General features: G+C 43.8%; 1 protein-coding gene across 4 annotated transcripts in view; it reads right to left on the bottom strand.

Annotated features, from left to right (window-relative positions):
- SGMS1 (sphingomyelin synthase 1) overlaps positions 1 to 17,508 on the bottom strand; it is a 93,619-nt gene that overhangs the window by 73,386 nt on the left and 2,725 nt on the right. Inside the window, exon 2 of one of the 4 annotated variants that reach the window (XM_035330752.1) lies at positions 9,340 to 9,341. The exons of the other annotated variants lie outside the window; for them this stretch is intronic. The gene's annotated coding sequence lies outside the window, so the exon portion shown is untranslated. The remainder of the gene's footprint in view (positions 1 to 9,339; positions 9,342 to 17,508) is intronic. 4 annotated transcript variants of the gene reach the window in all.

Here is a 17,508-nt window from a genome sequence, read left to right as displayed (position 1 = left end):
ACAACTGTAGCACAAAAACAGATCTGTTGCATGGGTTTTCAGCTCCAGCAGGGTTAAAAGTGCCAGTTCAGATTTGCTTTCTGGAACATGATCCTCTGCTGGTGACTATGTCCACTTTGTCAGCTGCTCAGCATCACAGAGCTCACTGCTCCTCTGAGGACATGAGGTGCTTGTGCAAAGTGCATTAAATTCCAGAAGTACCAGTGGGTGGCAATGGTTTTCCCAGGCAGAAAGACGTGGGGATATGTAGCAGGACAGCTGGGGAGATGTGCTGATGAGCTTTGTGTTTATTGCTCCAGCTTTGCAGGTAAACTAAAAACAGCCTGCTTCATGAGGCACACCAGTATCTCCACTGAAGTGCTGAACTGAAAAGAAAAAAAAAGGGGGAAAACAAACAAACAAAAAACAACAGACTTATTTGGCAAATATACCAAAAATGTGTCCAAGCAGCTTTCCCTAAATTATTGCAGCAGCTCAAGATCTTTTGAGTATACAAAAATGTGCTGTTAGCAGCGTTTATATAAAGTCTATAAAAGAGACTTCTTGGCTTAAAAAATAAATAGTCTTTTAAAATATCATTCAGTACTTTTTACACGGGCCTCTTCTACAGAGCAGATCTATGAGACAGTTTTGGTGGTACAGAACAATAAACACCACCACATACACACTGCTTGAGCAACCACCCCATTTCGACTTTCTTTTCAATTCACCTTGCTATCCAAGAAAATTTCGAAGAAAAGCTGTAAAATGAAAGTTGTGAGCACCCAGGTAGATCAATGGACTCTTCCTCCTGAGTTGTTCCCATCTGAGAGATCTCCAGCTTGGAAAAAATCACGAAAGTATCATTCTCACAGCCACTGCAGGCTGAAGCCCATGTATCTGACCTCTGGGACTGCTTTCTGCAGAGATTCCCTTTGATGCTGCCATCAAGCACCAAGGAAGTTTATAAAATCACAGAATCATTAAGGTGGGAAAAGACCTCCAAAAGCACCTGGTCCAGCCATCCCCCTACCACCAATGTCACCCACTAAACCATGTCCCTAAGCACCATGTCCAACCTTTCCTTAAACACCCCCAGGGATGGTGACTCCACCACCTCCCTGGGCAACCCATCCCAATACCTAATCACTCTCTCTGAGAACAAATGTCTCCTAATTCCTAACCTGAACCTCCCCTGGTGCAACTTGAGGCTATTCCCTTTAGTCCTATCACTAGTTACCTGTGAGAAGAGGCTGACCCCCAGCTCCCCACACCTTCCTTTCAGGTAGCTGGAGAGAGCAATGAGGTCTCCCCTGAGCCTCCTCTTCTCCAGACTAAAACTCCTCAGTTCCCTCAGCCGCTCCTCACAGGACTTGTGTGCCAGGCCCTGCACCAGCTTTGTAGCCCTTCTCTGGACATGCTCCAGGGCCTCGATGTCCTTCTTGTAGTGAGGGGCCCAAAGCTGAACACAGCAGTCGAGGTACAGCCTCACCAGAGCAGACTGCAGGAGGACAATCACCTCCCTGGTCCTGCTGGCTGCACTACTCCTGATACAAACCAGGATGCCGTTGGCCTTCTTGGCCAGCTGGGCACACTGCTGGCTCATGTTCAGGCAAGCATCAACCAACACCCCTAGGTCCTTTTCCTCTGCACAGCTTTCCAGCCACCCTGCCCCAAGCCTGTAGCGCTGCATAGGGTTGTTGTGGCCAAACCACAGGACCCAGCACTTAGCCATGCTGAACATCATCCCCTTGGCCTCTGCCCATAGACCCATCCCATCCAGGTCCCTCTGCAGGGCCTTCCTACCCTCTCAACACATCAACACATCCCCCCAACTTGGTGTTGTCTGCAAACTTACTGAGGGTGCACTCAATTCCCTCATCCAAGACATCAGTGAAGATATTAAAGGGGAAGGGCCCCCAGCACTGACCACTGGGGAACACCACTGGTGACTGATCACCAGCTGGATTTCACTCCGTTCACCACCACTCTTTGTGCCCGGCCATTTAGCCAGTTTTTAACCCAGCAAACCTGTCCAAGCCATGGGCTGCCAGCTTCTCCAGGAGAATAAATACTGTGTTTGGCATTTGCCTCCTGCATTACTGCCTTTGAATCCAGTCACCCCAAGCTTCAGTGCTTTTACTCTCATGATGTCCCCAAAACCTCACAACTGTTCTGCTGTACCCCTTCAATCAAGGCAACTAAACAGCACTCCCTGTCTCAGACAAGGCTGAGCCTTTGACTATTTTCAGCTCCAGGAGTTTCCTGAGCCTGTATTTAGCAACCCTCAAGGAGTATTTCATCCAAATATTTGTTCAGCCTCCCCTTGATCCCGTTTAAACTCTGCCCACATTATCTGGCATAACACACCTGTCGCTGAGCCTACGTGCCATCGCTCTCTGCTCAGGACTCCAGTTATTGCCACTTCCCATCTCCCACATGGATAGGGTGGGAAGAAATCCCCATTTCTGGCTTCCCGTCTACTTAAACACTCAAGCAGGTAAGCTCACACCACTGCCCAGTCTTTAAGTTGTCACAAGGTATCGGTTTTCCTCCCTCAGTTCTTCGGTAAGCAGAAACCAAGTTACAACCCACACCTTGAGGACACTCTCCCATGTGTTGTTACAGAGGGGAAGATGTTTGAGAAAACCTTTCTTCCCACAAAACAGCAAAGAACAGAAATGTGAATTTACTCCAGAAGAACAATTAAACAGAAACAGACTTCATCTAAACAGCCTCCTCTTCCATTCCTAAAATGCTGTACTAGGATTTTGAAGGACCAGCACTGGCAGAACAACTGATTTTCATGAATGCATATCTGCTATCTCCAAGCTTTCAGTGCTGAACTGTACTCACCAGATCCACTTACCAACCACATCTGCCATCGCTTCTGGTCTATTTTGTCTATAGTGGAACCTGATCAGGCATAGCACTCCAAAGATACACTTTATAAACACATTTCATAGCCTAACTGTTCCTAGATAATACATAGCAATATTCAGTAACACTTTTGGAAGAAAAACCGTGAAACATTTCATAAAAAAATGAATCTGGTTATGGATGCCAGTAGTTTTTCATATAAAAATGGCTTGGATTGTGATACTCTGAGCAAAATTCCCATTTGTATCTCACACTGCATCCCACTCCTGGCCCTCAACTATGCCAGAGTCCCTTGTTCGTGCTGCAACATTCACGATGGCTGCATTCCAGTCTGAGGGCAAAGGCTGCCTGTAAGCGGTTCATTCAGTATGTGAAATGCTTTGTTTATCCAAAAATATTTTAGCTCCAAGAGACATTAAAGCGAGATTTAGATTTCAGCATTTGCATAGTAAAGAGATGCAACTCCTACAGATATTACCAGGAACTTTTTTCCTTGAGGCTTTCTAGCTGTGAAAATCTATTTTGCAAAAATAAAATTACAACAAACCAAAAGCAAAGTGTAACACTTAATAATAAAGGAGGAGGGAAAAAAAGTTGCTATACCGAGAAGAGAAGCAAAAGACAAAGCAAGGATGTCGTTGCACTCTTGCTCACTTTGTTTGGAGCAGATCAACGTAATAATCAGAAGGAAAACCTTTATGGTACTGCAGGTTAAGCCAATACTTATGGCATCTTCGCCAGTAAGTGGCTCTGGAAAACCAGAATAATATAAAGTGAAGTATAAAGTATACAGAGCTTCCCTGCAGCTTGGTCTGAGTTTAACTTGCAGTAGTGAAATCTAGCTAGCCAGCAGATCATCTACTGGCACTGAAGTCTTACAATATTCATACCAACCTTAAAAATAAAACTCTCCCCAAGCGTTCTATTTGGGTGGTGATTTAAGATGAGCAATTAAGCACATCCACCACCAGAGGCAAAAGCATGACAGTTGACAGGACAGACTTTCAAACACAACACGCAATACCACACAACTCCATTTAATTATCCCCAAGTTCCAAAACCAGAAGACAGGAACATTAAAACTGTTATAGTTCAACAGCAGCAGGAAAACATCTCTGTTTCCAGCTCAAAGCTCTTCTTATTTAAAGAGATGCCCTTCACATACTTGATTCCCAATCCTTGTTTAGGATAGGAGCAAAGGATAAGTCAGATGTGCTGTACCCTCATACTAAGACCAAGATACTAAGTTTAAAGGAAAAAAATGAAAGAAGAAAAAAATGACAAAGTCTTACCTGCAGCCCACCCCACTGGCCCTGCAGTAGTCAGAGATTAATGCATTCTTCTGTACCAAATCATTATTGAGCTCCGCAGGCTCCCTGTGCCATAGCTCCAGGTGTGCACTTTACTTGGGCTGCGGTTTGCTATTTGCCTTTGCCAGGAATTCCCAGCCACAGGCTGGGTCTGCACCAGTTCATTGCTTCCTTCAGCAGCCTCGTTAATCACCAGACTTACCTCAAACTATGTTACAAATGTAGAATTAACCATATATAAACAGAAAAAAAGTTAATCTCTTAAGAAAGCGACCTGGCAGGTACTGAAACATTTCTGCTCTTCTGCTAACTTCACCATACGCAGTTTTACAGCAAGGTTATACTACAGACTTGTATATATTTAAGATAAAAAATGCTAGGAAATCCTTTGCAGCACTACAACAATAAAACAGCAGATTTTGACATTACCAAAAATGAATGTGCAGAAAAACAAGCTGTACGGTTTAGTACGCCAGTTCCTTGCAAATTACTAAATAATGCCTTAACCTTCACAACTAAGACCTTGCTCAAACTGCCTTACAAACTAGGATTTTCCCAGTGTGGTCAGAGACCTCAGGCAAATAGGAAGTGAAAGAAGTAAAACCAAGACAATGAAGTATACAAAAAAGAAAAAAAGCAGCAAACAAGAAAAGTGTTAGAATAAACTTTGGTCAGCTGGTGCTTTCCCTCCACAAGATTAACTTCAGCCCAATAAATACACAGGATAGTTTTTCAAGACTGGCCTTTGTAACACTTAAATATGAGAATACTAGACAGCTTAAGAGCTTAATCAAAAACTTACAAGTCGATTATGGGTCCCTGGTGAGACCCCTGGCCCTAACGAGCAGAAATAACCACAGCTTTTACATGAAAACTCAGCTTTGGTCAAAACTTAAGAGTAATTTTAGTCTTGCTGTAAAAAGTCAAAGTGCATTATTGCTTCCATACTTAACACATTACAAGACCAAGAGCAATCACGATCACCACATGACAGTAAAAGCAGACTTCACTGTCTTTTTTTTACACCAGGGAAAAAAATGGTTAACACAAGGCAGACTAAGTACCAAATCAGCTGGTTTGCTTAAGTGCAACAGGCAAAAACATCTGCAGTATTTCCCGAGATTGAAAAAAAAAAATAAAAAAAAAAATCAGTAAGTTGTGCAAGATCTGTACTCCACCTACAACCTACAGCGGTTGGGAGGGCCAAAAAGGCAGGCTTTCCCATACCGAAAGGAGCACACAGCACCTCCAGGCTTTACCAGACCCCTGTGATCTTCAAAAATGAGAGCTCTGCTTTTTGTTTCTCCAGAGACATACTTTACAATGGGAGAGAAAGCCTAATGCTGAAACAAACCTAGGTAGGCATGCAGACAGCGCCCATGTGGCAGCAACCCTCTTAAGTGTGACAAAGTAAAAACAAGAGAGGTTTCAGCCTTCACTGTGAGTCAATACAAAGAGCAACACGACAGGGTGCCTCATACTGTTGGATTTGCATGTCAGTATTAATGTAGACAAAGAACGTGGAACATAGAAGCAACTGTCAGTCTCCCTTTCCACTTAAATTCTTCTGCACAGGATCCAAAGACTGTAAAATGGCATTGTATCCATCAGAAGACAGGTCCCTTTTTGGTTTGATGAAGTCTCCTGTCTAACAGACCAACCTGCTGTTGCCAGGGACCTATCAGGACTGGATTTCACTCAGTAGAATAGGAGTTCATCATCACCTCAAGAGCTACCTCTACACATCGCTGCAGAATAAGGAACGGAAAATAAATTTATTCTCTTAATTTCCAGAGATTTACAAATGTTATACTTCCCCTCAGAGAAACTGTACGAACCTTACATCTTCTCCAAATCCCCCCCCCCCTTTCTTTTAAAAAAATTGGCATCTGAATTAATTATAGGGCAAAGCACAGAAGAGCACAGCTCAGTCTCTGCAGCGTGATGAACTGTCTGCACCACTCTGACCAAGCACATTTCACTGACCAGGAGAAACCTCTCAGCACCATGCAAATGCTGATGCAAGGGTACAGATACTGAAATCGTGCTTGCTACCTTGTTTCCCGCTCCTCTGTACAACACATTTTATTTTCAGGTTATAACACCTGAAGCAGGAGGTAAAGAAAGGATGGGCGTGGGCACAGCAGCTGACAGCATATTCAGAAATCCCAAGAACAAGACACTTTCATTTCACAGGTAGCTGCATTAGCTACACCTTCAACTCATATTCAGCAATTCTGGAGTCACAGCCGCAAGATTTATACTGTCACATCGATGTCACCTTCACACATGGCTTCCCTGCAGTCACACGGTGCTTAAAAAGAGCCTGCCACCACCCTCACAAACTAGATCAAATGCTACTTCTCTGCCTCTTGCTTGATAGGGAAACAGTATGATTAAACAAGCTGGGCTGGGGATGGAAGAGAAGGGAGCTTGAGCAGGTGACTTCTGAGCAAGGAAGCCCACGGTATGAGAATTTGGAAGTAAGCAAAGCCCTTTTATAACTAGAAATTGCATGGTCAGTAACAAAACACAGCTCTGGGGAGAATCCAAGAGTCAAAGAAAGGTGAGGGAGCATGTAATACAGTCCAGACCTCTGTTTTAAGTGTGTGCATATACACACATGGGCAAAGTCACTCCCCAGGACTTGCCTGGTCTTCTCTTACACGATGCTCCGTACACCTAAGGGGCTTTCTTCACCTGTCACTGCAAAAGTACACCCCAGATAAGTATCAAAGCACCAGAGCTATACAGTGAGACTTGGAGAGCAAGGTCTGTCTAAGGGAGAAAAGTAAAGCTGAGGAAAAAAAGAGAATCAGCCAGTATCAAGAACGTGCTTTCCTGAAGCAGCTTCTCTTGACAGAGAGCTAACTTCCAGTTTAGACAGCTGGCGAAGAAGGGCTGCAGACCCAGGACACGCAGAGCCAGCTGCAGTCCCTTCCCACCCTCTTTCACAGGGCTCTTTTATTTTTTTTTAAAAATAAAAATAAAATAAAAATAAATAAATAAAAACAAGCACTTCTGAAGTCTCTCACGTACTGGAAGCTATGGTGTTGAGAGGAGTGGAACTGAGACAGCATATCTGTATTACACTAAAATGATCTTTCATGTTGCTTTTGGCTAATTATTTTGGTGCCATAGGTACTGATGGGAGGTAGGAGGAAACTGGAAGATGGATTTGTTTGTCAGAGCAGCATGATGCAGGTAATGACACAGTAATTCAATACATACATGTTCTCTGGGTGCATTGAATTCCGCAGCGGAGCCTCCAAAGGGGCTCAGCAATCAGGCTGAGGCACAGCCTGCTCCCAGCTTTCACAAGCCATGCTGTTCTGTGGGTCCTGGGGTGCAGGGCTGAGCCATCAGGGTGCTGGAAGTGGGTTATTCCCTTGTGCCTGTACAACATAGCAGCGCAGCAGCAATCATCCTGACAGCAAGCACCTTGTGCACTGAGGGCAGCAAATCCCCAGTCAATGATTCACTGCAAGCCAAAAGCAAAGTTACAACAGGCTGCTTGAGAGAATGACCTAGTGCTGAGCACACACGTTTTAATTAGTCTACAGAGCAGCTTTATGAGTGGATGATGGGCAACAATTATTCTGTGTTTAAAATCGAAATACGTCCACTGTCTGATGCGAGTGGTGCCTGAACCTTGGTAAGAGTGCTTCTTAACCGGGCTTAACACAGGCATTAACAAGGGACAGGTGAACTGCTGGGGGGTGGGAGGAATAGCAGGGATTATCACTCCTGGAGGGCAGTGCAGCATCTTGTCCACAAATCAGGCAACTCAAATTCACCTGCAACAAACTAAGCACAGCTTAGCTTTAACAAAGCAAAAAATAAAAGGATTCAAGACTTCTGGACAGAAAAGTTATTCCTGCTTTCACTGATTCTCATAGTGTGCAGCACCAATTTGTTTCACTAACCTGCAGTTATCAACCCTCTGCCTTGACCTAAAAGCTATCAACTCAGGGAAGAAAAGACTTCTAGACCACACCCCCACTAGGTTACAGCAATTGCTTTTTAGTCTTGTTTCTTCTGGGCACTGGAAAGGATTTGCTCACCACTCCTCTTGCAATTAAATCAATGGTAAGAGGTGGTTACCTTGCAGACTGGAGAGAAACAATAATCTTTATTCATTTAGAAATTCCTGTTAGACATGGTATGATTTCAAAGTTTGAGGTTAAGGTGCTGGTTTAATTTGACCAAAGAAGAGATCCGAAAGTCTTCCCCATGCAAAACCTGAGGCCAACAAGCCAACACGAGAGGTATTTTAAAAGCCTCACGCCACAAAGCCAGAAGTACGATCAGCCTAGCTTTGACCTGCATGAGCAACTCCCTCTCCCTGGTGTCTCATCTGTTATTCCCTGCTATCACCTCTGCAACCTCAATGGTTTTGCACTTGCAATGGTTTTGGAGAGTTTCACCGTGCTTTTAGAATTTCAACAAAATCTGTGTTCCTTTTTCCTTCTGACAGCTGCTATGGTGAAGTTTGATGTTACATCCAGTTACCAGGCTGTGGTTTGTGACAGACAATAGTTCCCTGAAGAAACCGAAGCACTAGACCAAGGAAGAAGAGGGAATTCCCTGCTGTGGTCTGCTCCTGTTAAAAATACCAAGAGCTGCGAGACTGAAAGCTACTTCAACACAGAGGTGAGGAATTAATCATATTTTCCAAACAAGTTTGTCAACAGTGAAAACATTACTTTGGCATTTATACTACTATTCTGTAATATGTCCGTTGCTCAACTTTTCCATTAACACCAAACAGCCTCTTCCAGTCTTAACGATTTAGGAATTATTTTCATAAATGATTTAGGAAAGTTGCAAATACAATAGATTGGCAGGGGAAAAAAAATAAAAAGAGCTCTAGCAATGGATTTGCAAATTGACCAGAGCATATATTTTTTTCCTTAAAAATGTAAACAAAAGAGCAGGAAACTCAAGCTACATCTCCGACAAAGGGATCAAACGCTGCTGGGACATCAGGGAAACCCTTGTGCTTTGGAGCAAGGAGTCACACCTGTAGAAAGGGCCTTCCCCCATACGCACCAGAGACCCCCAAAGTCTCTTCGCAACACCTTGTTCAAAGGGGATAACAGTAACCTAATGCCAAAAAGTGCCCACGTGCCATAAAACATCAGAATCACATTATAACACCTTTGAAAACGTCTGTTTCTGCCCATTTCTGTTTAGAAGTCCAGTGAATTTAAACCCATCACTCTGTGTTACAGGACATGTTTTGGAGTTGTCCTCCTTCAGTCACTAACGTAAGAAATAAATTCACGTGGCAGCAGGAACTGGGTCCTTAGAAATAGTAGTAGTAAAACAACTTTTCTGCAGAAGCCACCTTTACCAAAGATTGTGCAACACAGATGGCCTTGGATCTGGCAAAAGCGTGGTTTTCGGATTCACCATCCCCCAGCTACAGGCCCCAAACTAGACACCTCGGGGTCAGGAGCAGGAATGTGTTCCACCCCTCCAGAAACCCATCTGCAAGCCTGCACGCCTGCCAAGGAACTGTTAATTCTCCTCAATTGCTGGACCACCTCCTCTGGAGGGAGAGGATGCTCTCCTCACCAGCCAGGAACTGCAGCCAGCTCTCCCTCCCCTGCCTCCGGGGTTGCTTATCACACAGACAGAGCCCAGAGCCAGACACATTCTTCAGCAGAGCTCAGCCACTGCCCCCCCAGCAGCCAGCACCCTACACTCACCCTCCTCTAAGAGCAGCAGCAAGCACATTGATGATGCCCATCCATGTAAAATGTACCACGGCTGAAGGTTACACTGCACCACCTTTGTCAACAAAAGCAGATCTCCAAGGGCCTTAAGGTCCTGGATGCATTCTGGGTGAAAACACGCACATTCCTCTCTCACAGAGTGACACCGCACTGGCACATATGACCTGGGTGGGAGCATAATTTGGATGCCTCCACTTGTTGGCTTTATTCTGGCTTGTTGCAGACACCTTTGGTGGAAATCCACACCTGCATGCTTGCAACCAAGCAGGAAGAGGATCCTCTCTCACTTGCAGCTCTTCATGCTGATGTATTTTGGCTGCTCTAGCAGCAGGTGCAGCCGAACATCCTCCTGCATCCCCTGAAGCCCAGCACCATCCACTGGAAGCCAGAAAACCGCATCAACAGGTGGTGTGGCTCGTGGCCCTCCCAATGTGTTTGCCGAGCAATCCAACGGGGAAGGCTGAGAAACAACTTGCAGGACACAACCAAAGGGGTTACTGTAATAGGCTTAGCTGCTGTGCTGCTGCTTGCAAGAAGTCCCAAAAGCGTGAGCAGATTCTGCTCTAATCAGATGTAGCTCTAGATCTTTGTACCTATGGTTATGAATTGACACGTTGCAAGAGCAGCTTAACTAGGGAAAATGAGAAACAGAGTGACTTGTTCTCAACAAAACTGGATATAAGTTACACCATGAAAGAAGAATCAGCACAGACCCTGAATTTCTGATACTGACCTTACCAAGACAGGCTTTGTCTTCTGCATTGACACATTCAAAAACCAGTCCTCAGTTTACACTTGGATCAACTGCAAATATTACCAGTTAGTACAAACAATCTACAGACACATTTTAATGCTCCCACTGAAATTTCTAGGAAATAAATTGCATTTCAGTGTGAAAAGAAAATCCAAGTTTGACAACACTTGCCAGAATAATATTGTTATATTCTGAGCGTGTACACAATTCACAAAGACCTGGTGCCAGCAGGCTGATCTTCTTGCAAAGGTAGCTGTTTAAATACAGTGCCCCTTCCCTTCTCACCTGATCAGAAGCCCCAAGTAACGCACAGGGTCCCCAGCAGTGAAGAAGCTCAGACTTGAGCTTCATTTTGGAGACTTGCACCAAGTAACACCGACTTTGATAACAAGCAGCACTATAACCAGCAGGTTTAATCTGGGAACACTTAAAATGTCACACTGAAAATAATTCTACTAAATGCCGTGCTTAAAAACATGCTGAATTACTGCATGCATATTTCATATCAGTATTTAAACTGGAAAAAATAAATCAAGTTCCCAACCCTGCAAGTACCCAAGAAAGTCTCCAGCTAAGGAACTAGCTCTCCTTTTCCCTGTAGAGTTAACTTAAGCACTTGTCTAAGTAGAGGTCTCACTTCAGACTGCCATGGGAGGAACAGTGCTGCCCTCACCCTGCAAACGTAAATCACAGCAATAAAATACCAATTAAAAACAGAAAGGTAGTTTGTTCAAGAGAATCTACCATTCACAGTAAAAGACAATCTGTCTGCTAAGTGCCTGATGCAACACCTTCATTAAAAAAAAAAAAGCACAAATATACTATGGGTTATTCAGCACACAGCTACTCACTTCACAGAAATGATTAATTCTTTGCTAAAGATGATCACACAGCAATTTACCTCTGATTTATCAAAAAAACAATTATAGTTTTTTTTAAGTAGGAAACAAAACCTCAAACCCAAGAGCAGATAATACTGCCTCTAGAGAAGCCAATTAAGACACTTAAAAATACGTATTTTAATTCTTTCCTCATTTTTAAAGCTGTAAATAAAGTAAGATCAAAATGTTTACCTCTTCCAATACTTTCTCACTTCAAGCTGTTTCACTCTGTAGTGTCTTTGGAGATAACTGGCCTTTTCCTTCACTATAGCTGCAGTTTGTATTGCATCTTTTACTATCACCAACATTAGGAACAAAGACAACAGGGTGCAAGCATTACAGGCAGCTACACACCTGAGCCCCTTGTGCCTGCAAGCGCTGACCCTAAATCATAGACTGATTTCATAACTATGTGTCAAGGATGCACATCAAAGGCAAGCATACATTCAGACACACTCTTTACCTAAACTACCAAGCTTTACAGGCGCTGAAACCCCCTCCAAGAAGCTGGACCATCCAAGGCTGCTATGGCACCAGTGCAGTGGTGTTAATATTTTAATTGCACGGTTCTAGGACCAGGCACCACAATCTTCCAGCGGCGTTTTGCCTGCAGAAGCACTTCTGTGCTCTGCTCCTCTGCTTCCATCCCAGCACCAGGCCCCTTCCCAGGGACTTCACGGTTCCTGCAGCTCTGGCAGAGGGGCTCTCATCTCTTCTTTTCTCCAAAAACTCCTGGGACACCCTTTAACATCATAAACTGGAGAGAGGAATAGAAGGAAAATTGGATTGGCTCTACTATAGCCATGAGGGAAACTGTAACAGAAAGCCCACTTTGAACAGATGTATGCTAGCTTCTGCTTTCTGGGAGTTGAATCTGCAGGCTCCAAACCTAAAAGAAGGTTCACTGACAAGGGTCAGAACACCGATAAGGATCAGAGTGAAAAACATCCTCCCTTGAGCTTGGGGCTCTAGGAAATTCAAGCAGTTCATCCGCATCTGTAGTTGGTTCACACGTCAATAACACCAGAAAGATTTTCATGGATTCTTAAATGAGAATCTGCAGTAAATGAACTAGGATCCTTCTGAAAGTTCTTGTTAGCACTGGTGTGCACAAAAGATGCTACACAATTAGTCAAAGTCTCAACAATAACATTTGCATGTGAGCTCATGCAGGGGACGGGACTGAACCGTGTGCACCAACTACCAGTAACCAGAACTACAAGACACGGCTGCCTTTTCTGACATTCAATAAGGAGCAACGTATATTTATGGGACCACACATCTGTATACCCAGCCACCCTGAGCTCACAGCTCGGTTAAGGCAGGCAAAGCATTATCCCTGCCACAGTTTTTGCACAGTTCCTGGCAGAAGGGCCAAAAACTGACTGGGTTATTATCCAATCTGCAAATAATCAGAGATAATTAATTTAGTAGCATGGTATCACATTTTACAGGCTGAATGTCAACATGTAGCTATTACGGTGGAACTGCTTGAAGAAACGGCAACTTCTTACAATTTTTTAGTATGTATTCTGCTTTCAGGCTATAACCATGAAAACATGAAAACGTGCTTGTGGACATGGACTCAAGATTCCCAGACTGTTAACAAATAAAATCCAAACCCACGAAGCTGACTGACAGTTCTGTGGACAACTACTTTGAATATTTGTTCATGTCCAGCTACAAACGCAGAGTATAAAGCAATATTATTAGTGTATGAGGGATTACTAAGTTAAACAATCTACATTTAACATCGTGAGTACTTTGTGCGATATTAGCAAAGAAGAAGGTCTAATGGGAAGAATCACAGAAGGATTTTAAAGATTGGCAGCTACTCAACAAAATGGCAAAGGAAGTTCCCCACAGGCAGTTATAAAACGATGCCAGTCAATTCACTTGTGCAATGAACAGAGTTAACCAGCACCACTCAGAAGATCCTTAAGGAGTAACAGGAAGCTCATTGAAAGCATCAGCTCATTCCAACAGGCACAGAGAACAAAACAGGCAACCACAGCTTCCGCTGCATAAAGCTGGCACGCTTGCACCCTGACCATCATCTGTAGCTTCGTTCCTTCCCTCTCTTCCACTCCCACCCCATGTAGGTGCTGAGAAACACCAAGTAAAGCCTGCAGGATGGACTGTCTCCATGAGGTGGGAACTGCTGGGGCATGGAGCTTGCCCCCTCCCCAGGTCCCACCTTCGGTTCTTACGGTGACGGATCTCCATCCTTGGACACTTTCAAAACCCAGCTGGACAAGGGCCTTGGAAAACTGACGTACCTCTGAAGATCATCTTGCTCTGAGGAGGAGGTCAGCCTAGGGACTCCCAGAAGTCTCCCCCACCCTAAATCCTCCAGTCATTGTCCTCTTCATGCATACCACCATAGCCACTTACACTTAAGTGCTGCTACACCCTGGCATTCTCTCTCAAGAACTCTATATATGCTTGGAGACAAGACATGGGACTATACAGGTCTGTGCCTTCTCAGCACAGACACTCCTGCAAGCGTTTCCAACCAAATTCTGAACTAAGTATCAGAATGCAAATAATCTACATCCGATAAATGTGCTCTGGGCCCTGTTTATTTTTGAAATCTCCTTTGACAAACCATCTATTTACGTTTCAAGAGGGAGAAAAACTGAAATAGGAATTTATACATGCATGAAAACAAAGGCAGTATCTGACAAGACCTTTTTTTTTTTTTTAATTTGCAGATAATTGCTCATTGCTGTCTAGTAAGTCTTTCGTGCCGTTACATAAAGAGTAGATAAGAAACCCTAACCCATTACTAAATACTGCTTTTGGCAAATGCAAATTTCTCCTAGAGTGGCTGAGTCTCTATATAATCATGTTTGGACTAAACATATATCCTGACATTCCCAGAGCGGTAGTGGACACAGAACAACATCTTCTGTTAAGTAATTTCATAGAGGACGCCTCACCAGGGACCTTCACTCACTTACATTCATCCTTCCCTCTCCATCCTTGCTTCATGGTAAGTTTTTTTTTGCTCTTTTCTCCCTGGCACACAGCTATCCCCACACTGCCCCTGAGCAGCATCCAGACCCCACTTCCAACTTCAGCATCCTACACCCTTTCGAGAAGCACTTGCTTCTTCCTCTTCCCTCCTCTAAGTCTTACTCGATTACATGAAAGCCTTCTCCCTGAACACCCGGCATCCTCCAGCCACTTTTGCTTTGTACTCCTCAATCACCGGCTGTATCTCTGAGCCCAGCTGAAGCCCAGGCACTTTGAAGCACCACCACCACCGCCAGCCAAGCACATGCTGGGAGCTGCACGCCATTCACCTACCCACGTGCATATTTTTGCAGCGATCACCCTCAATGCACACTCAAGGTCTTTTTCATCACCTAAATGGCAGGATTTATTTTTAAATCTTTCAATTACATTTCATTAACTTCCCCAACAAAGTTTTCCAGAGCAATATTATTTGACTGCAAAAAACTCTACGCAGAGCAGCAGGGACACAATGAAGACAAACCAGACTTTAGAGCAGAAGAGAAGCTACAGCTCAGCTTGTACGGAGCTATTCCACCTGCATGTAGATGCAATGCCACTCCTGTGCAGCTACTGAAGTGTTACCCAAGCCTTCCCAGAAAGCAAAAATCCATTCTGTGTACCAAACAGAGGTTTTATAGCTTGGCACAGTGCTTGGCTGCGGAGTCAAGCTTTTCAATGGATGGTAAATTTTTACTTGAAAGTGGCAGAAGAACTCATGCCAGAAGACCACATGAAATGCCAGCTCAGTGGCAGGAGGTCGAAGTATGGTATCGAGATTTTATGGAATCGTTCCCAGACAAACTTCTTAAAAGCACTGTGATATCTAGGGAGGCACGGATTTATGCTACTAGGAAAAGCTAGTAAACATTTTTTATGACTCCTTTCCAATCAAAGGTAATAGTTTTAACACTTTACCTTAAGAAAAGCGAAGTAGTAGAGTCTTCTGTAGGTGGTGAGAGCTGTTTCTACACCTATTTAAACCTTGGTCATTTTGCTAAGGTCAAGATTTAAAAAAATGTTAAAGCCCAGAGCTTCTGTGCAGACTGCCCTCTACAAAAAAAAAGCCTTCAGATGTAACACTGAGACAAAACCTGTTCATGCATTAAAAAAACACCATAAATCAAACAATTTAAGAAAGCACAATAGAGTGTGAAGACCAACAGCCCTCATGACAACCTTTCTCCATCAGTACCTACAATGATCGCTGCAGGAGACGGTGAAACATGATTTGAAGTGAAGAAGGCCCTATATTTGGTAACATTTTTGCAGAAGTATTTAAGGTTAAGTTAGGGTCAGCAGTGACCCTAAAAAGATACCAAACATGAAGACTCATCATACCAGATTTTGCCAGCTGTCATCATACCGTAATTTAAAAAAGGGAGAGAATGAGAGTAAAGCCCCCTCAAAACCTGATGAGTGTTCAGGGCCTCCCTTTGATCTACCCAAGCACCGCGGTAGACTCACTTACAATAGCAAATTTGCAAACACTTACATATTAAAGCATTTCAATTGTCTCAACCTGCCATTTTAACAAATCCAAGTATAAGGCTTTAAATTCAATTAGTACAAATCTCAGCACTCCCGACATTAAATTTGCAAGTGACATTTAATGGCATTCAATACACACAAAGCTAAGCTAATACACTAATGGGCCAGCAAGGAAAATTGTACGACTCCAAAATACGATGCTCCTTTTTATCACAAGGAAATTAGGGGCGTAGGCTGCATAAGGCAGGAAGAGAGCTTAAAAAATTATTCTTAAACCATGGCTGCCAAAGCTCTTCTCTCCAGATGCACTGCCCGGCATCATCTCCATACAACCCAAGAGCAACAAGGAAAAGCAGCTGCTTTATTCAGCAAGACCTCCTTCCAGTCTGCTGGGTTGTTGCTGCAGCACACCTAAGGTAACGCTGCTTCAGTTCTTAAGAGGAGGAATTGCAGCCTCTCCTGCCACGGTCTCTGGTTCCGCAGACACATGCAGACCGATGCTCCCGGGATGCAACATTTCACGGCTGCTCGGCAAGGATGCAGTGCCATGCGTTGCACCCGATGAAACCAGTCCGACCAGCACACCCGAGGAATGCTGCCGGCTGGCTTTCCCAGAGCACACCTGCATCCCACCAGTTTGATTAGAAAGCTGCCAGTTTTCACACAGCTATTCTTACTACAGTTAAAAAACAAACAAGAAAAACAGCAAGCCTACTAGACATCAGAATTCTTTTTTATTTATTTCCAAGCAGCAACATGCTTTGTGTTGAACTCTACCTAAACAAAGCAAGCTACCTTCCAAGAACCTCAGAATGAAGCAGACAGAAGGGAACGGTTTTAGAGGCATGGTTAAGAGGAGGAGGATTTTTGTTGTTGTTTAAAACCATGCACATTTGCACAAGTAAAACCTATGGTTAGTGAAGATGCTTTTCAGATATTTATTCACGTACATTATAATGAACTATGTGCAGCATAGGGAAACTAGTTACACTTGATAGCTTGTTAGGATAAGTATTATTTTTAACAACAAAAATAAAGCGTAAGTAACCTGCACCAATTATTGCCTCTGCTAAACGCTTATTCTCAAAAACATAAAATATATCTGGGACGAAAGCATCACAAAAAAACAGAAGATTTCATGCTTTGCTCAGTGCATCTCCCCCAGCCTTTTGGGGGGGGGGGGGGGGGGGACGGGGGGGGAGAGTAAGGGGGAAAGTCTTGAATCATTAAGTCATTAAGTTTAATGAACCCACTCACTTTGGGAATTAAAGCTGTATTAAAAGAGAGTCTCTAACCCACAGCACAGAAGCCATGCAGAACAGCAGCCTTTGGAGGGCTGCCTGCCCCTATCTGCATTCTGCTTTCCTGGGTGCAAAATACTTTTAAGGACATCAAAATCCTTTGGAAAACTCTGCCAGCACATGGGAGCTCAGGTCATGAGGTCGAGTCTCAAA

Source organism: Oxyura jamaicensis, chromosome 6 (genome assembly GCF_011077185.1).
Source record: "Oxyura jamaicensis isolate SHBP4307 breed ruddy duck chromosome 6, BPBGC_Ojam_1.0, whole genome shotgun sequence".
Classification (NCBI taxonomy): domain Eukaryota; kingdom Metazoa; phylum Chordata; class Aves; order Anseriformes; family Anatidae; genus Oxyura; species Oxyura jamaicensis.
Note: the sequence above shows the minus strand (reverse complement) of the source record. Positions and strands in the feature narration are given on the sequence as shown.